The sequence below is a fragment of the Podarcis tiliguerta genome (genome assembly GCF_965153285.1).
Source record: "Podarcis tiliguerta genome assembly, chromosome: 1".
Classification (NCBI taxonomy): Eukaryota; Metazoa; Chordata; class Lepidosauria; order Squamata; family Lacertidae; genus Podarcis; species Podarcis tiliguerta.
Window position 1 is genome coordinate 102,265,589 of NC_139534.1, and position 6,385 is coordinate 102,271,973.

Consider the following 6,385-nt stretch of genomic DNA (forward strand, 5'->3'; position numbering starts at 1 on the left):
ATAAGGAGCAAGAAAGAGGAAGACAGCCAACACCAGCAAATTATACAGTGGTACCTCGGGTTACAGATGCTTCAGGTTACAGACTTTGCTAACCCAGAAATATTACCTCAGGTTAAGAACTTTGCTTCAGGATGAGAACACAAATCACACCGTGGCGGTGTGGCGTCAGTGGGAGGCCCCATTAGCTAAAGTGGTACCTCAGGTTAAGAACAGTTTCAGGTTAAGAACGGACCTCCAGAACGAATTAAGTTCTTAACCCAAGGTACCACTGTATACCATGTGAAAAAGCATAACTCTCCTCAACAAAAGTATTCTCCAAAATAAAGTGGTGCTTCAAATGTTGCCCTGGTAAAATGAAGTGGGCACATCGGTGGTCTCACTGCATGAGGTGCACACACTCACAAAAAGTTGTGCGAGAGGTGGCAACCATAGTGTTCATCTACAGATGGAAAGTGGCAGGGTAGACGTGGCTTTCGTGATTTTAAAAGAAAACGGGCCCAAATGGCACATTTCCCAGTTGCTTTTTGTCGACTGTCTGGAGGACACTCTTTCATTCTTGATGAAGTTTGGGAGTGGGGTTTGGCTCCTAATGCAGGTGAAAACCATGTATTGATTACTTAAAGAAAGTTAAAATAAAAGCAGTTTCTCTCCCCATTTCTACACATTGCAGCTTTTGGCCTATCCACTCATAGCTAAAAAGCATTCTTTCCTGATAATCAAGCTTCAGCTGCCTGAATTGCAGGCCGGGCCTCTCATCTTGAGCTCTGCTGAAGAGCTTCTTTAATTAACCATTATACCACAGATGTTATTGATTTTTTTTTTCAAATCTGGTTGAAACATCATTGTGCTGGATCATCGCCAAGGCTAAGGCCTCAATTTTTTGTGTGCTGCTTTTTACTCCTTCTGCATACCTTATTAGTCTCTATGTCTGTTAAGAGCAAGCCGTAGTATTAACTCAGAAAATATGAAATTGATTTTTAGCCTTAGAGCCCTGATCGAAGGGTTTCTAATTTGGAATCTGAAAACCTTTAGTTGTTCTGGGAGCCGCAGGGCTACACGCTTCCTAGAAGTTAGATCTTACTAACTTCCAGTTTGTTGTACACTGTTTATGCAGCACAGCGTTTCCAGAACAAAACTGCTTGAGTCTGAGAATAACCTCTGCAGGTTGCAGAATATGGCACATTTCTACAACAGGACAGCCAATCTTGAAGTTAGCACCTGGTTTTCTAGCAGGACACACACTTTTGAAGAAAGATCCTCTGTTTGAAGGAGTCTTCTATTTGAAGGGCATTCTGGTCCAAGTCCACTTTAAGGAGAGATCCATAAGGAGAGATCCATAAGGAGAGATAGCAAGGGCTTTGAAGTTCCTCATGAGTGATTAGTACCTGGGCAACAGACCGACAGTTCTTCTGGCCAAATAAGGTGTATTGGATGTGCCTATTTAAGTTACGGCAATTATTTTTTAATTTTGCAACAGTACACAGAAATTTGCACATGCAGATTATATGCAGTTTGATGTCCTCTTTTGTCCTCTTTTCTGGTTTCATATAAGTGGCCATCCTATAAGCGGCAGAACATGAGCCCATCAGCTGCTAAAATAGAGCACCAATCCCAGACCTCGTGTAAAGCCACACCTGATGGCTTAGTGCCAGAGGTTTCCCTAGGAGCAAACTGGAGCAGTTAAAACATTGGGTTGTGTCCAACTAAGCGTAATGCTGGTGGTCAACAAAAGAGGTTTAAAGACTGTCTCAAGACAAATCTTTAAAAATGTAGTATAAACACCGACAACTGAGAAACACTGGCCTGCGAGCGCTTCAATTGGAGAGCAGCCTTTGCCAAAGGTGTCATGGGCTTTGAAGACACTTGAACTCAGGACGCAAGGGAGAAACGTGCTAAGAGGAAGGCACGCTTGGCAAATCCACACTGTGATCAAATCCCGCTTGGAAAGCAATGTCTCCACTGTGGTAGGACGTGAGGTTCCAGAATTGGCCTCCACAGCCACATAGGGACTCATTGCTAAAACCATGTTTATGGAAGACAATCATACTTGGCTATGAGTGATTGTCAAAGAAGAAGAAGACTTAGAGCAGAACCACTGAAATTAATGGACATGATGGGCAGGAAGAACCAGCTGCACCAATATAAGATGAGAGACACCTGGCTTACCAGTAGTACATGTGAAAAGGATCTAGGGATCTTGGTGGACCACAAGCTTAACCTGAGTCAAGAGTGTGATGCAGCAGCAAAAAATAAAATAAAATTTTAAAATGCTATCGCTATTCTAGGCTGCAAATACAGAAGTATAGTGTCCAGGTGAAGAGAAGTAAGAGCCCCACTTTATTCTGCATTAGTCAGGCCACACCTGGAATACTGTGTCCAGTGTCTGGGCACCATAAATTAAGGATATTGACAAGCTGGAACGTGTGCAGAGGAGGGTGACTAAGATGATTGAGGGTCTGGGACCCAAACCTTATGAGGAACAGTTGAGGGAGTTGGCTATGTTTAGCCTGATAAAGAGGAGACTGAGGAGATATGATAGCCATCTTTAAATATATAAAGGGCTGCCACATGGAAGATGGAGTTAATGCTATTCTGGGCTGCATCAACAGAAGTAGCTGGCTATGCAAAGGTAAGAGTCACATATTTTGTTCTGCCCACTCTGGCCCTGCCTACCATTTGTATATGTCCCTCAGAAGGCTGTTCATGAGGGAATGGCTCCCTCACGCTGAAGAAAGTTTCCCTCCCCCTGGTCTACAGTGCAGCCTGATCAATGCACATTTAACAAAAATGCATATATTTTGCTGTGTGCCTCTTTCAATGGTCTAGCTCAGACCACCTACAGTAAAACTATAGTAAAGCTGATTTGATTTACCAGGACTGGAAGGAGTATTGCTGAACAGCAAGGCCAGCCCTGTGATGAAGCAGAGTGAAGCAGTTGCCTCAGAGAGCAGGTTTATTTGTTAATGTATAAAAAAATTATATAAGTAAAGGTAAAGATAAAGGGACCCCTGACTGTTAAGTCCAGTCGTGAACGACTCTGGGGTTGCGGCACTCATCTCACTTTACAGGCCAAGGGAGCTGGCGTTTGTCCGCTCTGCAGACAGTTTTTCCAGGTCACTAAGCCGCTTCTGGTGCAACGGAACATCGACACCAGAGCAGTGCACAGAAACACCGTTTACCTTCCCGCTGAAGCAGTACCTATTAAGCTACTTGCATTATATACTACTGTATTATAAAATCATAGTGGTTTATGATGCTGAGGTGTGGGGAATAGACAGAGCTGTGAGTGCTGTGTGGTCTGACCGGTACCTCCTATGCTAGCCTGCTGCCCTCAAGTGCATTTTAAGATCCTATCCTTTCACCAGTATTGGGGTAAGATTCAATTGCCAATCTGATTGCCTTCTGTGTGGGCCTTGAGGGAGGGCACCATTTTGTCCTTCACCTCAAGCAAGAAAGTGTCTTGAACTGGGCCTGCTGAACAGAGCTAAGAAAAGAAGGGCCGAACAAAAGAAAACAAGGAAAGAGAAAAAGGAGGGAGGAGACAAGACATGAATCACCGCACAGAAGAACAGGCTTTGGGAAGCAGTCTGCAGGGCTTGCTAGACAGAGGCTGTGATAGGCAGGAACAGGGCCGGCCCACCCAAAAGCAAGGTGAGGTGACCCCCTCAGGTGGCAGGATCCATAGGGGCAGCAGATCGGGGCTCCAAGCAATTGCAGTTCAGCCACTTATGCAGCAACCTCTTGGCGAATAGGAGGTGGTGCTGGTCTACTCCCACCCGATGTAGATCTTTGTTACCCTTGTTCCTGGTTCATACCTGCCAACATTTTGGGAGGGCAATTTGGGGCGCGCACACCCCGCCCCTTGCCCCCTCCCCTTGAACAGTCTTCCTACTCCTCGGGAGCGTGGGGAGACACAGCAGAGGCCAGTGCAGCCTTTCGGCAGGCCGCGTTGCTTCTCCTCATGCAGCAGGCCGCATCAGACAGCCTGCTTCTCCAGAGATGCGAGTGGCCTGGTGTAGTCTGCCAAAAGGCCTGCTAGCCTACACCGCATCTCCTCCTCCGGCACCGTAGACAGACTACTGGAAGAGGAGGTCAAGGTAAGTTTTCCTTCCGTTTTTTGGTCCTGTTTGGTTGCTCTGGCGCAACCAGTGTGAGGGATCAAAATTGGAGCATTTGAGATTGCCAAACCATGATGTCCCGAATAAATCGGGACACTTGAGGGGTCTGCTGGTGTAGATCTTCATTCACCCTTTCTTCGTTGGTGGAGGGAGCTGCGGTTCGTCTCAGGTGCCAAAATGTCTTGGTTTGGCCATGGGCAAGAAGAAGTAGTTACATAAAGTCTAGTGACAGAAGGGAGAGCTGGCCCATACAATGAAATATTTTAATGTAGCTAGATTTGGGCACAAGCCTATCCCATCACCATCACCTCCAAAGGAAAATATAAAATAAAATTGGAGGAGATAACAAAGTCTAATGAAGACAAGACTGTGTCTTTAGTGGGCACAGAATTCTGACTGGTTCTTGCAAGAAGGGGCAAGCAGAACTGGGGGAGAGGGCGGAAGGGAGTGGCTGGGACACAGTAACATTTTATTGCAGGGCACCCACTTGTATATACTAATAAAAGGACCCCTTGAGGGCTAAGTCCAGTCAAAGATGACTATGGGGTACGGTGCTCATCTTGCTTTTCAGGCCAAGGGAGCCGGCGTTTTCTACAGATAGCTTTCTGGGTCATGTGGCCAGCATGACTAAACCACTACCGGCGCATGGAGGACTGTGACAAGTGCCAGAGCACACGGAAACACCATTTACCTTCTTCTTGCAGCAGTGCCTATTTATCTACTTGCACTGGCATACTTGCACTGTTAGGTTGGCAGAAGCTGGGACAGAGCAATGGGAGCTCACTCCATCGCAGGGATTCTAACCGCCAACCTTCCGATCAGCAAGCCCAAGAGGCTGAGTGGTTTAGACCACAGTACCACTAATACTGAACTCAGGTGATGGCTATGAAGCCAAAGGAGAGCAACATAAGAGAGGTATAACAAGCTTCAACGAACTCAAGTTTTACAAAGGAGGGCAAATTTTTAAAAGGGAAAAATACTATGTGGTGCAAAAAAAAAAAAAACCAAACAAACAAAAAAAAAACCTCCAGAGCCCACATTCTGATGAGAACTAGGTTTGTGGGGGAGTAGGAAAATTGTGGTGCTGGAGATGGAATAGGCTGTTGCCAAAGAAGGCACAGCTGAACACCTAACACTGTGACATATCATTGCAGGTCTCATTTGTAAGATCCTAATTCCAAACATTTGCCCCAAGCTATACTGATTACTGAAATTAATTTGTTGAACCTGGCAAATTAACATTTCAGTTGCTGGAAGTTACCTGATCTGTGGGGAACATGGTTGTGTGTGACCAAGGTTGGTGTGACCAAGCTTACAAATCTGGACTCTTGAGCTTGCTGACAGTTGCCAGGCAGCAAACCCCAGTGATTTCTAGAAAACTCCAAACGGATTTAATTGCCTTAGCATCTTGTGGTGGGTCTTCTCATGGTTGCTGAACTCAAGGGCGAATACAATCACAGCAGCTCCTTAACAGTTCTGATCAGGTTTCTGTGAGTTTAGTGATATGTTTCTTAAAACATAATTTGAGGCTTTTAAAATACAGCAACGGTGCCTCTTGACCTTTTTAAAAAATCACACGGAGCAGAAGGTGGAGGGAAATGTTTATTTACACTGTTAAATCCCCTGTTCCTTCCTAGACCCGGTAGTTCTTTTTGCAACGGGGAAATCATGCATGTCGCTTCCATTCTCCAAACAAGAGCCAGACAGGGCTACTTGAGCTGAAGAAACAATGACCTCCAGTCTATCCTATGCTTGAGCGATAAACAACAACGGAGGCCTCTTGACAAACTCTGACATGAAGAGTAGGATCTCGCCGCTCAATATGTCTCCCGAACATAAGTTAGAAAAAGAAAAGATCATCTTGTAAACAATTAATTAATGTTTGCCATGAATTATCATTTTTTACTTCCTCCTCGAGAGGCTCAAAAGGGAATAAAAAAACGTATTTTTGCAGGTGGTGGCATTCAAACGAAGGGCAATCAAATGTTTGAGAGCAGTGGCACAGCGCTTTGAGTCTCTAGCAGTGAATGATGCTAGGATTAGAGCACAGCAGGGGGTTGAGGGCTTCAGGTGTGAAGCTTAATGTTTGTGATCAGCAAAAAAAAAAGTCTTGAATTTATCTAAACTGCTCTTCTGCTAACAGTACTTCTAGCACATAAATGTTCTGAAAGTGGCAAGTGTTCTCATTGCTCTTCTAAAGGCAAACATGATCTGCATTTGAAAGGCGCATCCCTCTTGCCTAATTTAGAATGTGCATCACAAAGAGT

At 45.1% G+C, this 6,385-nt stretch overlaps 1 long non-coding RNA gene across 1 annotated transcript; it reads left to right on the forward strand.

Annotated features, from left to right (window-relative positions):
• The first annotated feature begins 4,051 nt into the window (after positions 1-4,051).
• On the forward strand, positions 4,052-5,972 carry LOC310673756. Its single transcript, XR_014509211.1, has 2 exons — positions 4,052-4,097; positions 5,756-5,972. It is a non-coding gene; the product is annotated as an uncharacterized lncRNA (long non-coding RNA).
• The last annotated feature ends 413 nt before the right edge of the window (positions 5,973-6,385 follow it).